Below are 22710 nucleotides of genomic sequence, written 5' to 3'. Positions count from 1 at the left end.
GGCAGGGGGGTAATGAAGACACTTGCCCCATTGTTTCAACTGCCAAGCTGGTAAATCGAATCGCTGACCTTCTGGAATGCAAGTGCAGTGTGTTCGAAACATTTCACCATGATAGCAGCACCACCCGATTAGAAATATATTTTTTACATTACCTTCATTGTCATGCAAGGCTATGTGAGCATATCATTCAATATACAAACAGTCATCATCATCATGATGCTAAAATGCATTTTCTTCTGGTAAAATAAAGCAACTGCAGCTGCCACTTGACCCATCTCACAAGACGCTCCCGCTGGGTAAATGTGATGAGCTCTCATTCTGTCGCAAACTCAAGCACAGATTGGTTTTATTCCACCGTTTGCATTTATCATGGAGGTAACATTTCTATTAGCATGCAAAAGCACACGGAAACGACGAGAAAATGCGGCGACTCTTGGCGCACTCGTACACACACACACACAGACCTGTGCCTTGAGGTGCTACGTCTGAGCACCTGGTTCATGTCCTAAAGAGACCCATGACTCGAGAAAGTGCCTGTGGGAGCCTTTGTTTTGGGGCATTTTAAACAAACAGAAACGAATTAATACTGGGAAAGTCTGCACTTCACGCGGGTCACGCATCACCAGTAAATTGCCTTGTTCCGCCAAGGCTGGGGACAAAGTTCCCCACACTCAGCCGAGTGTTTATTAAAATCTACGCACATGCAAAACTTTTCGAGGCCCATCCATTTGACACGTGGTCTGCCGCGGGGTGACAGCAACAACATGTTCGTTAAAAACGATAGTCGACCTCTCAGTCAGAACGGCGACAACATATCAAACCCTTTCTGCCATGCGGCAAGTCGCCCAACTTCCAACATATTTCAGCAGATCTTTTTCGTTTGGACGGAGGTGGGGGGGGGGATTCTCTACGTTATTGAAAATCGTAAAGAGTGCCGTTCGCGTTATCAAATCAACGTCGGCATGTGTTTGCAATGAATTTGTAAAAAGGAAATCGGCGAAATGGCCGTAAAAAAAGAGAGTATATTATTACAAGCGGCAAAGGCGATAACTAAGTAGACACAGACGCTATTATCGTCTCGATTTAGTTCCTGCCCACAGGCATTGATTTTCAATGAGTGTGTTAGTATCACGTTATAGTCAACAGCTGACGTATTTGAACTCTTTTAAGCATGCATTCCACATACTTAGAACGCATTCACACAACGCATCATAGCAGCCGCTAGGTGATTGACCTTTGTAAGGCTATAGATTATTCGGGTAAAATATCTTCGCGTAAAAATAGAAATCAACAATCTGCAAACAACATGGACAATCAACCATCACCCAGTGTTCTAGCAATGTCCTTGAATCAACCAACAAAGGCAGCTAATTGTGTTCTGTCTCAGGAAAACTACAGATATCAGTTTCATTACCGTTCCTTCTCATTTTCCGTTTAGCCCTGGCCTGTGATATATTGCTTTAACCCGCTCACCTTCACATTCAACACCACACAGATATTCATACGCATGTGCACACTGCATTTTAAAGGAAGTTAAAGGACGTGATATTAAAATCAAAACGACGTACTTTTTATCGGCTAACATACGGTAGAATATTCACATAAAACGGATCAGTTTGCCACGGCAATGTGTGCATTCTCATAGAAATTTGTTAAAATGCATTTATTATAAACAGCAACTGACAAAAAACATATTTTGGCCCATTAGCAAAATGGTTAAGATACCAGTCTGGGTAATTGACTATGCATGAGAATGTGTCCCGTAATGTAGTTAGTGATGACAAATGATAATCAAGCCTCTTCCTTCACATAATGGGATTTTGTTGGTGAGTGTCATGGCTTTAACTATCTGCTGTCAATCAAAAAAGATGTTAAATATGCAAGAAGTAAAATTGATGCACATTGCTATTACATTTGACAATCGTAACATTATTAATGCTGCTTTCACAAAAATAAACAGACGACTTCTCTTCATTGAAAACATATTGTGAACCCGCGCAAGATAAACGGGAAATACATTTTCCATGAAAATATGAGACACTGGCAAAACCGTTTGGTGTCTAATTTGAATTCATGAGTTTGCAGTGATAAACGTCTCTTCCTAAAACATTCCAGGTGATGAAACAACTTAATTAATTCCTGATATGACATTGTCCACAGACCAACATAAATTCTGCGTTGTATTCTATTTCAGAAAACTACTATTATACATAACACATTCCTGCGGAGGGAGCTGGTAGGAACGTTGGGTTGCACGGTCAGTGGCCAGGGTCAACGGCGGCGTGGTGTATTCCGCAAATATGCCCGACTGTGAGGACGGGCACAAGCCGGCGTGAGTAGGTTAAACGTTGAGTTTTATAAGGGCACCACGGGGTGACCAGCCCCTCCCCACCCAGCCCCACCCCTCCCACCCCCCACCCAGCCCCACCCACCCTCCCCACCCAGCCCCTCTCCACCGAGCCCCACCCCACCTTCCCCAACAAGCCCCTACCCACCCAGCCCCGACCTCCCCACCCAGCCCCTCCCCACCCTCCCCACCCAGCCCCTCCCCACCCTCCCCACCCTCCCCTCCCCACCCAGCCCCTCCCTACATACCCAGTATCTCCCTGCACGACGGACACAATAATCCCCTGTGGGCTGGTATAACCAGGAGATTCCTACCAGTATCATCATCACACTCCATGGGCATATAGCACTTAGGTGTCCACTGCATATTTAATAATTTGTTTTTTTCACTTTCCTCTGTGTCATGCCAATATGCTCAAGTAGGGCACATCGTTCTGGAACCAATTTCTTACGTCGTCAAACCATTCTCCGTTAGGCTTTTCTGTTCCTTCTATTTTTCAAAACAACAAACTTTTAATCTGGATTTGAAGCTTTCGTGACTGCAGGATTCCATACTCTTTGGTTCATTCGGTAAAGTCACGTACTTTGAATTCCCCTGTTGTTGTCCCTCCTACATTAGGCACTATATATATGTGTAAACATGCATAAGCTAACCGATGTGTTTTCAGGTTGTAGCGCACGTTGATCGGTACGACGATTGTCACTCAACTCCATATGCTGGGTGGGAGCCTCTTCAGGAAATTTATTGTTTTCGAAGAAGCTCCCAGAGGGCGATGCTAAACGGCACGCGGTGAAAACTCAAACAAATTAACGAGCCGCGCGAGCACGGGGGCCGTGTACGGCCAAGCAGTTCAATTAAGAACTCAGGGACAGGTTTAAAAAGTGAAATAAAAGTAACGTCTATATTTGAAAGGTGAAATATATTCGTAATCTGTTGAAGCAAAAAGCGATGAGATAAGGAAAAGTGCCGATATGAATTGCTCGTATTTAAGCATGCAATGGGGTACACTAACAGCAGACCACTTTTGAGATTCGTGAGATATGTTATGTACACACATGCACTCAATCATGGTTGGGGAAAAAAGCTTTGGCTTTACCGTCTCACAGCTCTGATAGGGAACCTTGCTCTAGCGTATGCAGGCACTCACATGCTGACAAAGTGAGTGGCGTATTTAATTCAATGCACGTGCTTTACCTTTCAGATAAAAACACCAAATGATTAAGTGAGGAATTAAGGCTCCTGGCTTTCAAAACAAATTGCTCACAATGCCAAAATCCGTACAGCTTCTACACAGAGTATGCCCTCGCTTTTCAAACTTTCCACCTTTTTCCAAGCAACATTTGCAAATATATATGTATATGATACTCCTCGAGGGTTGTGTATGCCGGGTATCATTTAGCCCCGATCTGTTTCTTTTTCATTTTAAACATCAAAAGTAGATCCATTTCGTTTTAAATTGAACAAAGGTGGGCCCGCAAATAAAAATGGACGTCAAAGTCTTTTCTCAGGAAGAGCTCGTTGACTTCACGTAAAAAATGTGTTTTTTGTGTAGTAAGAAAAAAAATCTCCCATTTCAATTGCAGAGCTGTTCAGGCGTGCCGTTTCCTTGCAAGCATGTGCCAAGTCAAATCTCCAACGTAATGAACGAGAGAGCGTGTTTATTATTTTGTTTATGCGATCCATAATCTACTCGGGCCCGAGACTGACGCGCCAAGGTAGGCGGCAGAAAGAGAAACCATGTCCATCATTGGGACTACGTGGTCGGAGCTCTTCAGCCTTTAGCTTTTTATTCGCGCAATTTCCTTAATTCGGTGGGACGTGACCTTGCGCAAACAAATACAAAACTCGAAGGGGTCGCGACACCGTTTAGTGTCGACGCGGAAGCCCCGTTATTCTTCGCTGGCTTTATAGGGGCAATATAACGGACCGCCAGAGCCAAGGTCATGCGGCTGGGGTGACACGTTACATTGCAATGAGAACGAGATGAAACCACCCATTGGCTTCGCGAAAATACATCTCTGTTTTGTTATTTAACATCGTAAAAACGAAGCCTTCTTTAACGATGATACTTGCACTATGGTTTTACCATGTTAATACTGTAGGTGGTGTGTGTATGTGTTGCAATGTTGTATGATATATTAGTGTGCTTTAATAATGAAAAATTAAGGTCTATGTAGCTGATATGGTGCTACAAATATAGCTTGAAAAGCGATTTATTTGCATACACACATAAAATGTTTTATGTGGTTGCATAGATCAACTAAAAAAATTATAATATTACGGGCTGTAACATGCTTGTAGCTCTGGAAGTATTTACACATCAATTAATTATTTGTGATGTAGTTACTTATTTTAATTACACAGCTATCTCTGGATACACCAAAATGCAAATTACTTAAATGTGCCGTATAAGCTAATATTACATGTTTATTAAGAATAATGTAACGCTCGGCAAAAAAAAAAAACATTAATGTGTTTTTTCCTTGCTCTGAACAGCACTTTTTATTGCAGTGCAATGATATCACATGATTACAAACCTACTATAAAATTAGACAATTGCATTAATAACTGAACGCATTGGCTGCAGTAAAGGGTTCTCTGTTTATTAAACGATGTCTGTCTATCATTGTAACTAATTTATATTTATGGATCGTTAATAGTTAAGAATGCACAGCAATACAAGTGCCTTGTTTGATTAAATGTAAACAAATTGTGTGGGCATTTTATATGATGTCCCATACATGCCACAACATGTATTTATATTGTACTTTTTTTCGCACCGTACGTAGCCAACCATGCTCATTGGACGTGCAGAGGAAGGACAATACACTAAATAAAAAAAGCATTCAAGATTTGAAGCTTTCGTGACTGCAAGGATTCATATTCTTAGTTTTTTTCGGTAAAGTCACGCAGGTAAAAAATTTAAATTAATAAAAGTAAAATAACAAAAAAAAGCATTGCTGATTAAATTAGTTTAGATTTAAAAGTGCATATGCTCCTGTGGCTTCCGAATATCGGAAGGAAGAGTGGTCCTGAACCGCCTCTGAAAGCACGCGATGCAGTGAGCGTCTTTGTTCAATGGTTAGCCAAAAACTGACTACCTAACTGCGGTTATTCCGTTTAATGGGTGGACAGAGGCAGGGTGTTTCACTGCCACGCCGGGGGGTGGAATGCAATTGGCAACCTCTGGATTGCAATACCGGTGTACTCACCATTACACTATGGAAAATACAATGTACATCAATTGTCCTCGAAAAGTTGAAATTTTTTATTGTTAAAAAACACGCACTAACATTCTTGGTTCTTTCGGTAAAGTCACGTATAGAGATAATTCAAATTAAAATAAGATAAAAAAATAAATTCAAATTAAAAATAGAAGCAAAAAACCACGACGCGTGATGGGGACCGCTTATGTTGCCATCGAAACGTCATGGTTTTTTGCTTTTACTTTAATTTATTTTAATTTAATTTGTGTTTTCTATCTACGTGACTTTACCAAAAGAACCAAGAATATGCATTCCTGCACTCACAAATTTTTCAAGTACAAATTCACGCACTAATAATGGAGTGGAGGCCTAGCGTGGCATGCCTTTTTGGCTGCGTCTCAAAATTATAATCGGCTGCCTTTTGTTTAAAGGGACATTCAAAATCCATTGCCGCATCATTGATTGAGCAAATCCTCTGGAATTAGCTCTCAATTTCGAGACAATTATTATGCTATTTCCCAATCGCTTCAGTGGCTAACCATTAATTAGAGCACACGAGTTGCGGTCACCAAGCATTGCCAAGGGCGGTCTGAAGCAGCCAGGCCACCGCGTGCTTGAGTTGCGCCAAGGCCACTGTCTTCTGAGCATGCCATTTAATGGGTAAGAACTCAGTCAAGTGGAGGCATTTATAGCCTTGCAGCCCAGTGGAGGTTTTCCAATGTTCAATTAACAATGGGCATGGGAGCACTGTGGTTACAGGTGTTGCACTGAGTTTTGATTACAGCCCCTCGTGAGCCTGCACTGATGCCGCTGCTGATCACTTTTAAGGACACAGTTTCCATTGTTCACTCAGAGCTTGGAGCGATTTCACAACATCGGGGGTGGTAATCACTGCCCCCCACCAGCCTTGTAATTTTGTCGCCATGCCCCCCCCCCCCAACTATACATAACATAACGTGCATACCTACCGGCCTATCTGCCCAGCCTCCTCGCCTGTGTTACAAAAAAATCGCAGTAAATAATTTAGAGCAGCACCGGTAATTGCCAAACCAATTTCTTTTAGCTTAATTACGTTTAATGCAAAAATAGCACCATTTAAAATTGCTAAGGCTAACCATGCACCATGTAACCATGAAGACATGCCTGTTATCCAAGAAATAAAAAAATATATCTCTAATGATTTTTCAAACCTGTTCTGCTTACAATCAAATTATGATGGCACTAAGTAGGGGAGGAAGGGTTTTTTCCCTCTTAAACATTTTAAAAAATGCCATGTATTTTCTCAGGGGGACGGGGGGTGGGGTACAAATGGTTAGCGCACTGCCCTATGAACCCAGTGAACCAAGTTTGATTCCTGGCCACAGATAAACTAGTTTCGTTCGCACAGTCAATATTTTGTTTAAGCATTATACTTTAAAACGCCACAAGTCTCATTCATAGCCTGTCCACTCGGCAAAAAGACTCACAAAGGAGTTACAGCACAACCTCATGCATATTGCTCATGTGCAGTTGTCCACGGGGCGAAACTTCTGTTGGATGTTTGACACGAGGATGCGGTGGTTTATTGTCGACTGCAAAGACAAAGATTCCCCATGTAGCCTTTACTTGACTGTTAGGACAAGTGCTGTTAGCGAGCACTACTGAAGGCTGGCATGGCACACGAAGGGGCGGGTGGCCAACACCACGCCCGACCGCCTTTGTCTCCCTAGTGGTGATAATTACACGCCGTACCAGGTACTCATTTGAGGCTGAGTCGACCTAGGAGAGGCCCAAGACTGGTTCAAATAATCGTCACTGGTGTTGTTGTGGTCAGCATGTTTACCACTGCGCCACCGCTCCCCAGGACTGCCCACAGATATACACGAACAGATACATTTTCACCAATACATATACAGGAGCTGTTCCTTTGATTTTACCTGATCAGCTATAAAGTCGAATGCCATTTTATTCGGAATTAGACGAGACACGGGTAACAAGCTAAATATGTAATTCCGGTCTTGAATATCAGTAAAATCAATAATTGTCCTGTTGATAAACTCACCCTGTCATAAGAGTGTGGAATTTACACCGCTGATTCAGAGCTTAAAACAAGAAAAACGCACCCACCCCATGCTTAATTCAGCAGTGAATTGCTTTGGCATTTGACATTATGATAAGGAACAGCATGCTGTTGCGTTACACGAATAGCGGAATGCAATACTCTTGTACAAACCATAGATGCATATTGGATGAAGTCAACTAGAAGTATTTTTTTCATTTGAATTGGGACTATGACATACAGACACAATGATCTACTCTAACTCAAATTCCATAAGGTGTTTATTGTTTAAGTTTCACTTTGGATCTCACAAAATGCAACCCCATCAAGCACTATTTGCCTTTTTTTCAATTCATATATGCATTAACATACTTGTATTGAATTATGGTTTTGGGATTTTTCTACGTAGAAATGTGCTTCGATCAACCCTTCACAGAAATTATTTTGCAGCGATATGCGATATGTAAAATGGGCCCATCACAAATTGCTTTGTGTTATAACACCTCTGGAAACCATATTGAAATATTTCTGTGATGTTTTACAATTTGCAGGATGGGATGAAGGAGGACTGGTCACTGAGACAGACATTGGAATAGACTCCACGAGTTCACCATCAAGGGGAATACCTAAAACCAGATGGTAGGATGCTGTTCGGGTCGATCTTTGGAGGTCACTGTGTGTCTACTGCGAAACAGCAACTGGGGAATCTGGTAGTGGATAGAAAGTATTGGTGAGTTGGGGTGGCATCAATGACATCTAGATCTTGAGCTTACAATATGGATAAGATGGCACATTTTAAACAGGTGGCCATGTGGCTCACATGATAGAGTGCTGGGTTTGATCTGGGTATGATTAAACCAGCCTATGATTAAACCAGGTTCTCAAATCAATTGAGTTGATGGTCTCAGCCCATTCAACAATGACACCGCACAAGCCATCATATTAAGTATGGGTTTTGCACTTTATTTGATACACTTATTCGTGAATTAAAATATGTATATACATATATCGGTTTGACTATGATGCAACAATCTCACAGCAGAGTATGTGAGAAGGTTTGCCCCATAATGTGTAAAGGATAAATAAGAGACTTGAAGAATTTTTCAGGCTTTCTGTGAAAAATTGCTTCTGCGGGACATTCTCTGATGCATGGGCTGCACTGCGATGGCAGATTTCCACGTGGATTCTACATCACGTGATAAAACCTCGATAATGTCATCAGAAACATTGGGCAAAAATACCAAACAGTGTTTGTTCGAAAATGGTACATTTTTATATTTGTATGTATTTATGTTATATTTCACTTTCTAGAGAATGACTCTTTTGAGAACTTTTAACATATTGTTTCGTCGTATCAGTAAAATGTAAGTTTAGAATTAGCTTTTCATTTTTGTTCATTGGATTTCACACAACATACATTTTAAATTAAGCGCACTTTCATTTAAGGCATCAAACAATCACTTTCTCAATGATTTCCAACCTTCAGAAATTCCAATGAAATTCAACAAAGGAAGCCAAAAAAAAGCTTGAAAAAATTGCCTTCTAGTGTTTGAACCTTAATTTTAAGGACATGCAAGCCAAACAATTTCAAATTTAGTATTGTTGCATGATAAATTCCCTTTCCTATTATGTCGCATATGGAGAGAGTCACTTTTGCAGCTTGATCCTAATCTTTTAATACGAATAAAATCTGGCTTCGCCATGCAGCAAGAGAATATGTGCTCGCTACTGGAGGAGCACATACCCTGTATGGGTTTTCTTTTCTCCAATGTAATTCGTAGCTTTCCGCCAGTGTTCAGTTTGACAATTGCTACACAGTAGTGCGGGAAGAGATGTGCAACTCACATTTCGTCTGACAGCATCGGCTCTCGAATCCTCCTAGCTGACGTGTGTATGTATGTTGAACTTCTTTCGCACTGTAAAAATCAAGAAAAAAATAACTCGTTGCTCCATCTGTTATTTATTAAAATTTTCACAGATTCTACTCCATTAATTCATCACGTACTTGTGAATGACACAGATATTTAATTATCGCAGAAACAATTGCTTTATCATTAGACTCATCCATGGTTAATGCGATGCCAATAAAGACCTCTCGCTCCCTCCACAAGCTGTCACCATCTCCCATCATATTGCAATGTGACAATGCACCCAGCACACGCTGATTTCATCGCTCTATCTCCTCTGATGAATTTTCTCTCTTGGATGTGTTCCATTCGTTGGTTGCCACTCCATCTCTATTCTTGACCACTGATCATCATCCCTGCCAGCATAGTGTCCTGCCCGAAGACCACTTTGTTTTCTCAACAATTTTAATGATGCATTAACCTCTTCATGTTCTCTAACCCGTACGTCCCTATTTCTGTTTCTCAACGCAATTGTAATACTATCCTTGAATATGGATTGATGTTTGAAAAGTATACGTGTATGTCACACATAAAGAATGCTGCACACAGCATCTGCCCCACATTTTAAACATAAACCACATGTTGTTAGAAAAACACATTTAACTGTGCAAATTAAATAACTCGCTACAGCTTCACAGCACCAATCACCCTGAGTGCTGTTGAGCCATTCAGATCTCGGTCGCGACACAGCGTTGAGCCTGTTCAGTCCTTGGATAGGTGATTGCTTTGAGAATACCGGGTACCGTGAAAAAATAAATAAACTATCGAGGCCGGACTTGAGGGAAGCAAGTATTTGGGGTAAGCCAGAAACGGGAGCGAAACACTTAAAGTAAAAAAAAAACTCCAAACAGAAGAGTGTTTGCATGCTAATTAAGCTGTGCGCAATAGAAGACAGCCTTCTGCAGTCAACACACACGATGTATCTCACCAAAAACTCTACGCTAATTATGTGCAAGATGTGCTTATCAACCCTCGTAACAAATAACTCACCACATTCGTCGATAACAATGCTTTATTAATAACACATGACATGTTAGGCAATGCCCCATTTGAATAGCACGCACACGATCCACAATGGCATTCGTATTAATTCATAATATAGGTTTTTGGATTAGATCTCGTTATTGATAAATGTGTCTCAACCCTCCACCACCCGACACGGCCAATCAGTAAAAAAGTGTCACGTTGACAAAAGACAAATAGTTCACTGCTTTAGCCCACCGGTGTGATGAAGAGTGAATACACAACATGCTGTGGATTCACTCTCTTGAACTATTTGTCTTTTGTCAACGTGACACATTTTTTACTGATTGGCCGTGTCGGGTGGTGGAGGGTTGCAACACATTTATAAATAACGCGATCTAACCCAAACACCTTTATTATGAATAATATTGGTTCGCGAAAGCCTCCTACGTGTTGAACATTCGTATTCATTGTTGCTAAACATACATAGCCACAATGAACATTAAAATTTGTCAATGAAATTCAACTTATCAGACATTGAATTAAGCAAATCGACCGATTAAGTCATGAATTGGAGCACACCATGATTATTGTGCCTTCAACAAATAAATGAAAAACAGTAAACGCAAGAACAAACTTGAAAACAGACTAATTAGGGGAATAACATGCAAATGATATAACAAAGAGCGATCTGAACGTTCAATAAAAATGCACATTTAAAAAATAATAAAAAATGTTTATCTTTAAAAATAATTATAACATGTTGAAAGAGTTGCTTCATCTGTTCAATTAGGTTCCTAGTACTTCAACGAATGTTATCTTTTTTCAACATAAAAGATAAAAAAAAAATTGGAAAAAGGATATATTATTTTACAATTATTGTACTCAAAATTCGCAATATTCACGTGAGTTAATCACTTATTATTTTATAATTAACAAGCATGATTTTTCCATTCAGGAGTGCATGAAATAGGTATTGAACTTACTCGGGTTAGTTACGTAATTAAAACTAGAGTTCGGGGAGGACATCACGGCGAGAAGGGATGATGGCTGATGGTGAGGAATAATAATACTCCAGTGGCAGACACTTAATAGAACACATCCGGGAGACAATGTCAACGTTGGAGATGGAGCAATAAAGTCAGTTCATGTTCGTAACATTGACAGAATAGTACATCACAGGATCATGAAATGTGGCAGAGACTTGAGGAAGCTTTCATCCAGCAGTGGATTGACCATGACCATGACAACGATGATGAAAACATTATAATTTAATGATTTCGATTTAAAGCTTTCGTGACTTCAGGGATTCATCTTATTGGTTCTTTCGGTAAAGTCACGTAGAATGGAAATCATAAAATAATAAAAATAAAACATAATGAAATAATTCTCACGACGTTTCGGCCACAACGCAAGCAGCCGTCATCAGGTGAAGAACAGGTCTGTCGAGAAGACAGAGTCTGAATGACACACTCAAGGCTTGGAGCGACTATTTAAGCTGGAGTGTGTCATTCAGACTCTGTCTCCTCGACAGACCTGTTCTTCACCTGAGGACGGCTGCTTGCGTTGTGGCCGAAATGTCGTGAGAATTATTTTATTATGTTTTATTTTATTATTTTATTATTTCCATTCTACGTGACTTTACCGAAAGAACCAAGAAGATGAATTTAATGATTATCACACTTGTGTTGCTGCAGAGTGTGAATGCCCTTGACCCTCACTGTGGAGACTTGAACTCCGCGATGGAGCCATCCTCCGCTGTCTGGCAGAGCTAATCACAAACTTCCTCCCTACCTCCCAGGATCCCTAGGGGCCCCTCTCTCACTGGTCAGCGTGGAACAAAAGGCAGCTCTGTCCACACGGACGTACAATAAATCACCCGGCGTTGCTCTCACGTCTGCGCGCTTTCCTGTGAAATATTTAACCCGAAAAGCACAGCCTTTAATTTCATCTGCCGCCACATTAAATCACCGATATTTATTACAGCCAAACGCACCTCTCCTCGCCAGTTTTGTAGACGTTTGAAGCTTTCAAGGGTCGACAAAATCGCGTAAACAAGTTCCACACTGGCCGCCATGCTTTTTTTTAAGGAACGCAAAAAGATGAATACTGAATTGCTTGTATGCAAAGTTTTCATTTTATTACAATTTATTTTATGAAGTTCCGGCTACAAAGTCCCCTTTTGTTTGTCTTCCAATCTGTTCTTTAGCTGTGACAAAATAAAGAGGCGTAAAAATCGTTGGGATTTTCTATTATGGATCTCATAATTAGCACCTTGAAATGTGGCAAGATTTCTCAAGCACAATTTATTATTACACAACTTACTTTTAGTCACAAGATTTCTTTATTTTTAATTCTCAACTTTCACCGATTATATAAATAATGAATTGCTACATCCTGTTATAGAACAGTGTTTGAACTGCAATTATTGAGATAAAAATTTTACACCCTGGAGAAAGTGAGATACAAAATATAAATCATGGCAAATCGGATTCGTAAAAAAAAAATACTTGCTTAAAGAAATGAGATGCAATGTCGAACCCTAGTTTAGCAGGTAGCGACTGAGTCAATTCTTATTTTTATTTGCATTGGGACAGGCTAAGTTCGTCGAGAAACAGGATGCCCAATTGTAGGATTATCTCCTTCATCATCATCGTTATCATCATTGTCATCATTATTATCATCCTCCCACTGTATTTGTAAAATCATCACCACCTTGGGAGGTTGTACCATTGGTAGAAAATCTACTTATATTGGCCTACAGTCAACATATCAATGCTATGAGAACGTGGAACTTCCACCATTTGATGAGTAATTCCTGGCAAAAAATAGCATCAGCCATCAGTTAACGAACATGGGGACACACACTCTCTTGACTCAATTTATTCAGATTATCAGTTTTTTTCCCGTTCAGATGATGTTTTACCTTTTTTCTCAATTCTAATTCATAGAAATATAACAATTGACAGCTCTTTTTTTATCCACTGCTGAAGGGTGGCCTTCAATCCACTGTAGCACAACCCCTGGCTTTATGAAGGCCTTCCTGAAGGCCTTTCCACACCATGTCATCCATGGGGAGTGTTTGACTATGCACAACTACGCTCGTCACTACCGATATCAGCCACGGCAATTAATCCTATGTAGGTTGCTTGGTTCATAGTGCAATGTGCAAAATACTGCAACGTCAGTGGTGCTTTGTCAGGATAATTATACAAATTTACCATAATTCTTAGGACTAGTGAAGTGAAATACACACTGTACACAAATATGTGAATTTAGCAGCAGTTTATAAACATTAACGAACTAATTGATTAACAAAGCTGAATGACGAGTTTTTGTTGAAATGCCAAGTCTACTCAACATTTCACGGTGATTTTCATCGGAGAAAAGTTCATTGAGGTTAAAATAACCTAAGGTAGATGTAGATAACGCGACTGAAACCTTCATGGGGGCTGAAAAAAAAGACAAATACATTTCTAAAGCAAATTCTTTCAATGGCCTAAGTATCAAATTTCTATAAACCTGTTGCCAAGATTACATCAAGTTCAGGAACTCTCAACACAGCAGCCTGGATATTCTAGCTAACAAAAATTTGAACTTAACAAAGCAAAACCTAACATGCTATTTAACATTTCTATCCAAGTCAAGGAAATGTTTGGCAATTACATCACAAGCGCATGTTAAAATGCGAATTAAAGCAACGTAAATAACAACATATTTAAAATATTTAGTTCAAATATTGGCTGCACAGCATCTCGTGTTGTTTGTACTCTCACTTGAATAGAAAAATGTTTTTATTCTGTGATATTTCTTTACATTTTTCCTCAAACAAGCATCATAAATCCCAAGTTGTGTGCCATTAAATATGGTTAATGTTTGCCAAGGGATTCAGCCCATTCAGAATTCAGTTGCTGCCCTGCAATTACGCATGTGTACTACATTCGGCTTAATCTTTACTCCAAACAAACTGCGGCTGTTTCCCATTTCTAGGCGGACAAACAAAGTAATGGCACGATTTCATTTTTAAACTTTGGAATGATTATGACTTATTCTAAATTAGTTTTGTAGAGCATGAATGCATATCATTTGCCTCTTTCAGGACAATGGGAACATTTTCCCCGAGCCCCGTCACATCCTCAATGTGTTCCTTGTTTGTTTTGGAACGGAGCACAACATTCCGTTCAAGCATGCCCCCCGCTTCAGTATCACACCGAGGCATTGCTCCCAATGCCATCACGGAGCCTCGTTACAGATTGCAAAGACACCCTGGAAAGAGATCGCCGAAAGAAAAATATTAACTCGCGAGACACCCAAATGTTGTGTTTAACATCCGTATGCGTCTGCTGGAGCGATGTTGTGTTTCCTTCTCCGTTCTCATTACGGTATTTATCCAGCGGCGACCGTCGACAATGCACACACCACAGATCCGCTTTGTCAAGTGCAACAACCGTGTTTTGCAGCTCCAGCTGCTTGTTGTAAAGGCTTGTACTGGTAGGGACCTCCTGCTTACACCAGCCCACAGGGGATTATTGTGTCTGTCGTGCAGGGAGGGGCTGGGTGGGGAGGGGAGGGGAGGGGCTGGGTGGGGAGGGTGGGGAGGGGCTGGGTGGGGGGTGGGAGGGGTGGGGCTGGGTGGGGAGGGGCTGGTCACCCCGTGGTGCCCTTATAAAACTCAACGTTTAACCTACTCACGCCGGCTTGTGCCCGCCCTCACAGTCGGCCATATTTGCGGAATACACCACGCCGCCGTTGACCCTGGCCATTGACCGAGCAATTCAACGTTCCTACCAGCTCCCTCCGCAGGAATGTGTTTATAATAGACTCGTCGTTCTTATATGAATCCACACGTAGATGGCTTGACGGCTAGTGAGCGGCTCACAATCGGAAGGTTGAGAGTTCAAATCCCGGTTCAGGGTTGCCTCAGCCCATCATCTCTCTGGGGTCGATAAAGTAAGAACCACTTTGCGTTAAAAATCATACATTGGGTATATCGACCCATCATCATAGGAATGTGGAGTTTCTACCACTTACTCGGGGCTCGTGAACAGGAGATGAGCACCGTTGAAATGCGCATTTGAGCAGGGAATCTATTGTATTGTTCTTAATGAAACATTAATGTGTGTCGAAGTGGGTAAGTTTTACGCGCCATCACGAATACACAACTTAAACCAAACCGCACACAAAATCCTGGCCCAGATTTCCACACATGCCGACGTGGCACCGAGGGGGGTGCTGGAGCTCTGGGTCTCCGCGCTAACAGATCGCAGTTGGCAGAGAGGTGGCTGCCCCATTAAACCCCGCGTCACTTTGCCTGCTGAGCCCCGTGGGACGCAAGTGGAACCACACGTGCAAGTGCGTGCATATACGCTGGGAGAAGGCCCCGGTGCTCGGCCAGCTAATTACTAATCTCCCGCACGAACACGGAATGCTTGACAAGCTGATTGCCAGCACACGCGGCGCGCACTGCTTCTTGAGAGACTACTGCGAGCCACGTGCAGGTGGATTCGATCGGCCGTGGTGACGCACTCCGTGTCTCTTGTTGTTGTTGTTGTCGAGATTGCAGTGGACAACCTCACGTCAGCCGAGACCACAAATTCTGAAGCGGGCAGGGCCTACCTTCCGCAAAGAGACGTTTCTAAACGTATTGTCGGCCCCGTTTGTGATTTGTCAACTTCAGCCAGCTGATAAGGCTGTACATTAGAATATTGATACATGGCAACGCTAGATAAGCACGGTTCTGACATAAAGCAAAACATCCTCACGTTACACGAGTGAAGGGAAAGGAAAACTACTAATACAAGCACACTTCAGATATAAGCACACCTGGTTTTGCTCCCAAGAAGTGTGCTTATATCCAGGTTCTTCTGTATTGACTTGTGGGTTTCTGTGAAATCAATTGAATTCTTCAAAGCGTTCGTATTTAGTCGTACCGAACACACAATTGATAAGTGCTCATTTATGTTTATTTTTACCTGCACAAGCATGCGATGGGCTCGAATCGTATCTTGGCAGAAGTTGTTTACTTTCACAAATGTTGGGCAAAAAAATAATACGTGGTGTATTTTCTTTGGTGAAAATGTTACAAAAAAAACATTTTCTGAAACTGCACATGGGTCCTTGACATTTCATATTCAGACTCAACCATGAAACGTTTCATTTTATGTAAAATCTTTATCCTTGCACTATTACCAATGCCATGACGGAAGATGCCATTATGCTATAGCTGAACTTTACAGTTGTATATGGAGGCCCATATAAAGTACTAGCAGGCCATCGAATAATATTGTGAACGTTAATGTAAAAAGCCTTCATATAGCTAATGTATAGTTTTTAATGGGCAACAGTTTAAGTAATTATTATTTTTTGCAAGAGAGAGTGAAAAAACATGTGCTTCAAGTTTTTACAGATGTTGGAATCAAATTGCCTCTTGGGTCACTGCAAAAAAATGATCTTTTTCGGAAACGGCACATGTGCATGATATTGGAATTTATTCTTAATAATTAATTACAAGGATTTTGGAAAAAATTATTAAACTCGAGAGGTTTGCCAGTTTCAGTTTCTTGCAAGCGAATGTCAATTTCCTACAAAGTCTCACCATGACGGTTCAATGCTGAATGTAAATTGTCCAAACAGAGTTAACTATTCGCGAGGATCTTGCATGGAGAATTACCCCGATAAAACGACACTCCGATAGTGGTACTTGTACAGTGATTGGAGGTTTTTATTTTACTATATTTTAAAAGCGTGGACATCCCAACGTAAAAGTTTCAAATTCAAAAATAAAACTACTTTATCAAGCGTGAAATTTAACAACTATAATAATGGCCCGGAGTATCAGAGAAAAATAGAGCCAGATTGTGCATGCAGACCATCCACGTCAAGCCACAGATTCAAATAGATTAATACGCTCACGATACACACATTGATTTGTCCGTGTACAAATCGACCGTTTAAGATTGGCATACTGTGGTTGTGGGAGTATTGGCATAGCGGTTAGCATAGCGCGCGATGACCCCAGTGACACTTGTTCGATTCGCGGCTACGTTGACGGCAGTGGCCAGTGACATTTGACCCGTTACTAGATTTCCCCTTCACCAACACTCACTGACAAGCCTGGTGAAGTGTAGTCACAGAGCCCGACGATTGCCACGTTGTGGGTAGAGGGCATCATCCAGCAGTGGCTTGATCATTTATCGAATATTTTTTAATTTTATTTTATTTCTATCTGGCTCCCATTACCTCTGCAGCCACTCGAGGCAGCACACAGGGCTGCCTCTTGCGGTGGCTTTCTCGCCACTTGTCCACGATTCGAATCCAGCGGACGCCCTGATTAATGATTACTCTGGATGTAATGACCACAATAATACGCGCGTCTGTTTCACGGAGGGCGTTAAATACCCCCCCCCCGCCGGCATCGTTTGTAAGAGCAGCCCATTGTGTCCCGGCATCAGTCTCCACATTTGCCAAATTCGAAAATTGCAAATTACTCAATTGGGATTATGTATAGCAATCATTGCCCCCTCCTTATGGTAGACAAATGCCCCACGATCACTCTTCCATATGGGACTCTTCTGTTCCCTTGAGTTCTCACCTGCTTAAACTAAAAGAACGTGAACACGTTTACCATAATCAGAGGAGTGAATCATTGCATACCTCGTGCATACTCACCTATTGGGTAAAATGGTGGTTGAAAGGGCATAAGTTCTAAATAAAGCTTGTGGGTTTTTGAAAATCGAGTTGTGCACCTGGATAAGGCTTTTTTGTCCCCCATGCAATCCACTTTTATTCCTCGCACACCAAAACACTGCAAAAAACAATGAAAAGGAAAAACGAGCTGAACCCTTAGGAAAATTAAACCCGATGCACACTGAAGCATTGCTGTATGTAGGCTAATGCGGAAAGAGAATATCATGATGGCACTACTTTCATGATGCCCAACTTTCATGAGTAAAGGTAAGCAATGTTATGGTGCCAAATTCTACGTCGCATATCCACCCTTCACAAATCCGGCCAGACCAATTAACCCCCCGATCCCTAGTGCAGTCTTTGAGCTTGGTATTATTTCGACTATTTCACATACTCTTTAATCTTGAAGACTTTTATTAGTTATAAAATGTTTCAGTAACTTATGTGTGTGTAGTGTAACCGTCATTTACTCTAGCAGTTCACACGTCCGACCTTCGAACAGATCTTCCTATAGGTAAGGACCCAAAGGGTCCCTTGGAATAGCAAACCTCTTCAAGACTCAACGTGGAAATATACCCAGTCCTATTTTTTTTTAATAAACGAGGGAAAATACATATACTAATAAAATCAAATTCATGTTATATCAAGATTCCCCCAGCTTTCTAAAGGCAATTGAAACCAATCGTTAGGAAAACAAATCAACTTCATTGAAATATTATATTCCTACAGGAACATATGAGGATATTTTTAATCAACAATATTTAATGCGAACATATGGGCGGTTGGCTCCAGACAAACACGAAGCAGGGTGAATGCAATGAGCGAGTCATTTTACTTAGGGGCCGCTGCTCTTTGTAGTAAACAGGCTGTAAGAAACTCATTGTAACATTATGAGTCTCACAAATACGAACTCGTAGTACAAAGGCTATGGTCACTGCTATACATCAAAGATTATTTTATAAAATATTTTTCATTACGAAAGGCAAGTATGCTTTTCTTTACTTGTTACAGATGACTACTCGCCGACATATAGCAAGGCTGCAAAGAACAAACAAGTCATGATGGAAACATGTGCATTTATTTACTAAGAAATGTGCCCCTTAAAACAGCTATTGTATATTCACTTTTATAATAAATAAAGTATATTTTACAGGTGTTGGTGCATGTTGCTGAACATCCAAATGCAATGAAATGAATACCTTGCTGATGCATCAGATTGTATGAGCATCGTACAAAGGAAAACAAACCACAGTGGAAAGTGGAGACAGACAAAATGTCGTTTTCTTCTTGGTTCTTTCGGTAAAGTCACGTAGAATGTAAATAATAAAATAATAAAAATAAAACATAATAAAATAATTCTCACGACGTTTCGGCCACAACGCAAGCAGCTGTCCTCAGGTGAAGAACAGGTCTGTCGATAAGACAGAGTCTGAATGACACGTCCTAGGCTTGGAGCGTCTATTTAAGCTGGGAGGGAGGAGGAAGAGCGCCTTGACAAAATAATTTGCATATCAAGACGAATTTTAGCATATTTATGGAAAATGCTGATATGCGACTAGTACTAATTGTGAAATGCGTAGGAGGTTTGCCGGGGGGTTTAAAGTCATGTTTTGCCCGTGCATTATGCAGGACCAGCAGCATCAAAGGGAGGACATAGTGGGAAGCATTAATAAAGTGAAAGAATGTTAACAGTATGTAGCTGCATCATTTGCAGAATAATACATTGTAGCATTGAAGCGCTGTGCCACGCTTCAAATTATTTCCGCTCCTGAGAATTCCAGACAATCGAACACATTTGGCCACGTGTTGGTGCTGGCCCACCACGTGACTACTGACTTCCTGATCGTCCGTGGTTCCTCGCATCTCTGAGTAGTTGTCTCTCGTCGACAATGAGTTACTATTGTGCACACTACAAGTTTAAATGATCATTGTTATTGTAGTAATTTGCTACTCAACAGGTTAATGAAAAGCATCACAATATAGCTTGGATTTATAAAGCATCTGAATGGAACTGCGCATCAAGATGCTGGACGTTATTAATACTCTTGGCATTATGACCACATATCTTGGTGACATTTACGAGCTTCAAGTGAATTTAACTTGTGGACAAATGAATGTGTTACGAATTTCTGTATTCACATGTAAATTCTGTACCACCGCAATATGAAAACGTGTAAAACATTACTTAATTGATGGGTAAGACTAAAAAAATGTAATTGTTTTTGTTCTTGAGTTTATCCTGACTGCGCCAGCAGTGCCATGTCACGAGATTAAGAATCCTTTCAGAATTCTCGCAGGGCAGTGTCATCTTCCACATTGGAGAATGACCCACGCAAGTGCGTGTTATAGAACTGTGTGTAATATCTCTAGCGTGACCTCTGTCCTTTAAAGTATGGGACAGTATTTCCCACCCACCTTGAAATTGAGTAACTTTTGTCACATTAACTAATATTCAATCTTCTTGGTTCTTTCGGTAAAGTCACGTAGAAGGGAAATAATAAAATAATACAAATATAAAACAATAAAAATTCTCACGACATTTCGACTGCAACACAAGCAAACGTCATCGGGTGTGAGGTCCACAGCAAGAATGTTTTATTGCAGTCGAAACGTCGTGAGAATTTGTATTGTTTTATATATTTTAAATTTTATTATTTTCCTTCTACGTGACTTTACCGAAAGAACCAAGAATATGAATCTGCAGTCACGAAAGCTTTAAATCAAAATTTAATATTCAATCCTCAGAGCTAAAATGAATCCACATTAAGAGCAGAACCCAATTCATCATGTTTCTCATGTGTGGATTAATTGATGACCTGGCTGAAATTATCATCTCACTACTACTTGAGAAACCAGATTATTCACAGGTAGCTGCTAGGATTCAAACTTAGTGGTGCCAGCTGAAATCTCTGACCTTCAAGCCACAGGCCACATCATAGGTCGGCTTAATCGTAGACAACACGCAAGGCCCTCGTATGCAAGATGCCCTGCTTATGAGTGACATGAAGAGTGTCACTGCCAAAAATGCCATCGGAATTGCATTCCTTGCATCTTCCCATCATAAAATTTATTTATTTTCAAGTTTCCCAAGCAATTAAATATCGTTTGACATTGTATTGTGTTTTCATATTGTTGTACAAAACTTAAATTAAATGTCGAAGTTAATTTGCTTGACATCAAGAGGAATTTCAATTGAATTAAAGTGTGTCACTGGTATTAAATACACGGACACTTTCATTTTCGCTAGAGTCTGAAATTATGAAATTACCAAAGGCAGACAGAGATCACTTTCATGTCCGCTAGTCGGTGATTTAGGCAACAATTCACCCAGAATGAGTCATATGGCCAATTAATGCCGAGTGTTGCGCAATGACTTATTATGGGGAACTTTGCTGCATTTTCATTCCAGTACTCTTCATCAGTGGCATTTGTATATTTTTTCATTTCACATTTCTATGCACCTCCAATAATGATCACAGTTGGCTATGTATGGTGCGAAAGACTTTCAAAATACATACTGGACATACATGTGGGATGTTGTCGTCTTGTGGTGAGGATAACAGCACGAAAATCCAAAGCATTCCTGGTCATATACAGCAAACCCAGATGCACTTGGTAAGTGAACTTACGAGCTCCACTCCACACATTTAAGGCAAAAAATGCAATTAATAAAAGTAATAATAGAAATAAAATAATTATATTTTATGAAATTAAAATTAATAAAAGTAATAATAGAAATAAAAAAATAATCATTGTATTTTATTATTGAATTGCTATTATTACTTTTAGTAATTTGTAATTTTATTTTTTACCTACGTGACTTTACCGAAAAAACTAAGAGTATGAATCCTTGCAGTCACGAAAGCTTCAAATCTAGAGCATCTAAGGCAACCTTCCAACCACTTTACAGCACTGTCTCATACACCCAATGCAGAATTACGAATAGCCTGCAGTTCGACTGTGGCCACCAATCTCAAACCAAGGCCTACATAGTAACACGGCGAATGGCCACTCTGATCATTCGCTGGTAGCATTTGAGATACTATGAAGCCGTCCATTGGCTCACCAACCTTGACATGATCGTATACATGCTGCTGATCAACTCCATGCTATACGAAAGGATGGAGACAATGGCCGATAGGCTGAGGTTTTCATTATCCACCTCATTTGGGAGCTGAACTAGTTGTTCATGTAAGCATAGAAGAGTATCAATACATATAAACGAATTTTCTCGCGTGTCCCTTGTTCCTCCTCAAAAAATTCACCATTAGTTTGATTAATTACTGCGCCTCGTCCCAAGAGTATTAGAGAATGCTATTCTAAGCTCAGATGCTTTCATTTATTCACTGCGGATGAAAATCTTGGGCTTTGGATGCCACTCGGCTGTTGGAAACTGGAATGTGCCTGCATGTGTACACTTTAACATTCATTTACCATATCTCCGCTGGGCTGCATGCAGCTCGGAGGGGGAGAATTCTTTTTTGAGGAGCGAAGATGGGGTGGAGGTGAATTCTTTTTTGCTTATTTAATGCTGCGGTTCATTTGGCAAGGACACACACACAC

The sequence above is a fragment of the Lampetra fluviatilis genome, chromosome 11, assembly GCF_964198595.1.
Source record: "Lampetra fluviatilis chromosome 11, kcLamFluv1.1, whole genome shotgun sequence".
Lineage (NCBI taxonomy): Eukaryota > Metazoa > Chordata > Hyperoartia > Petromyzontiformes > Petromyzontidae > Lampetra > Lampetra fluviatilis.
This window is presented reverse-complemented; position numbering follows the sequence as displayed.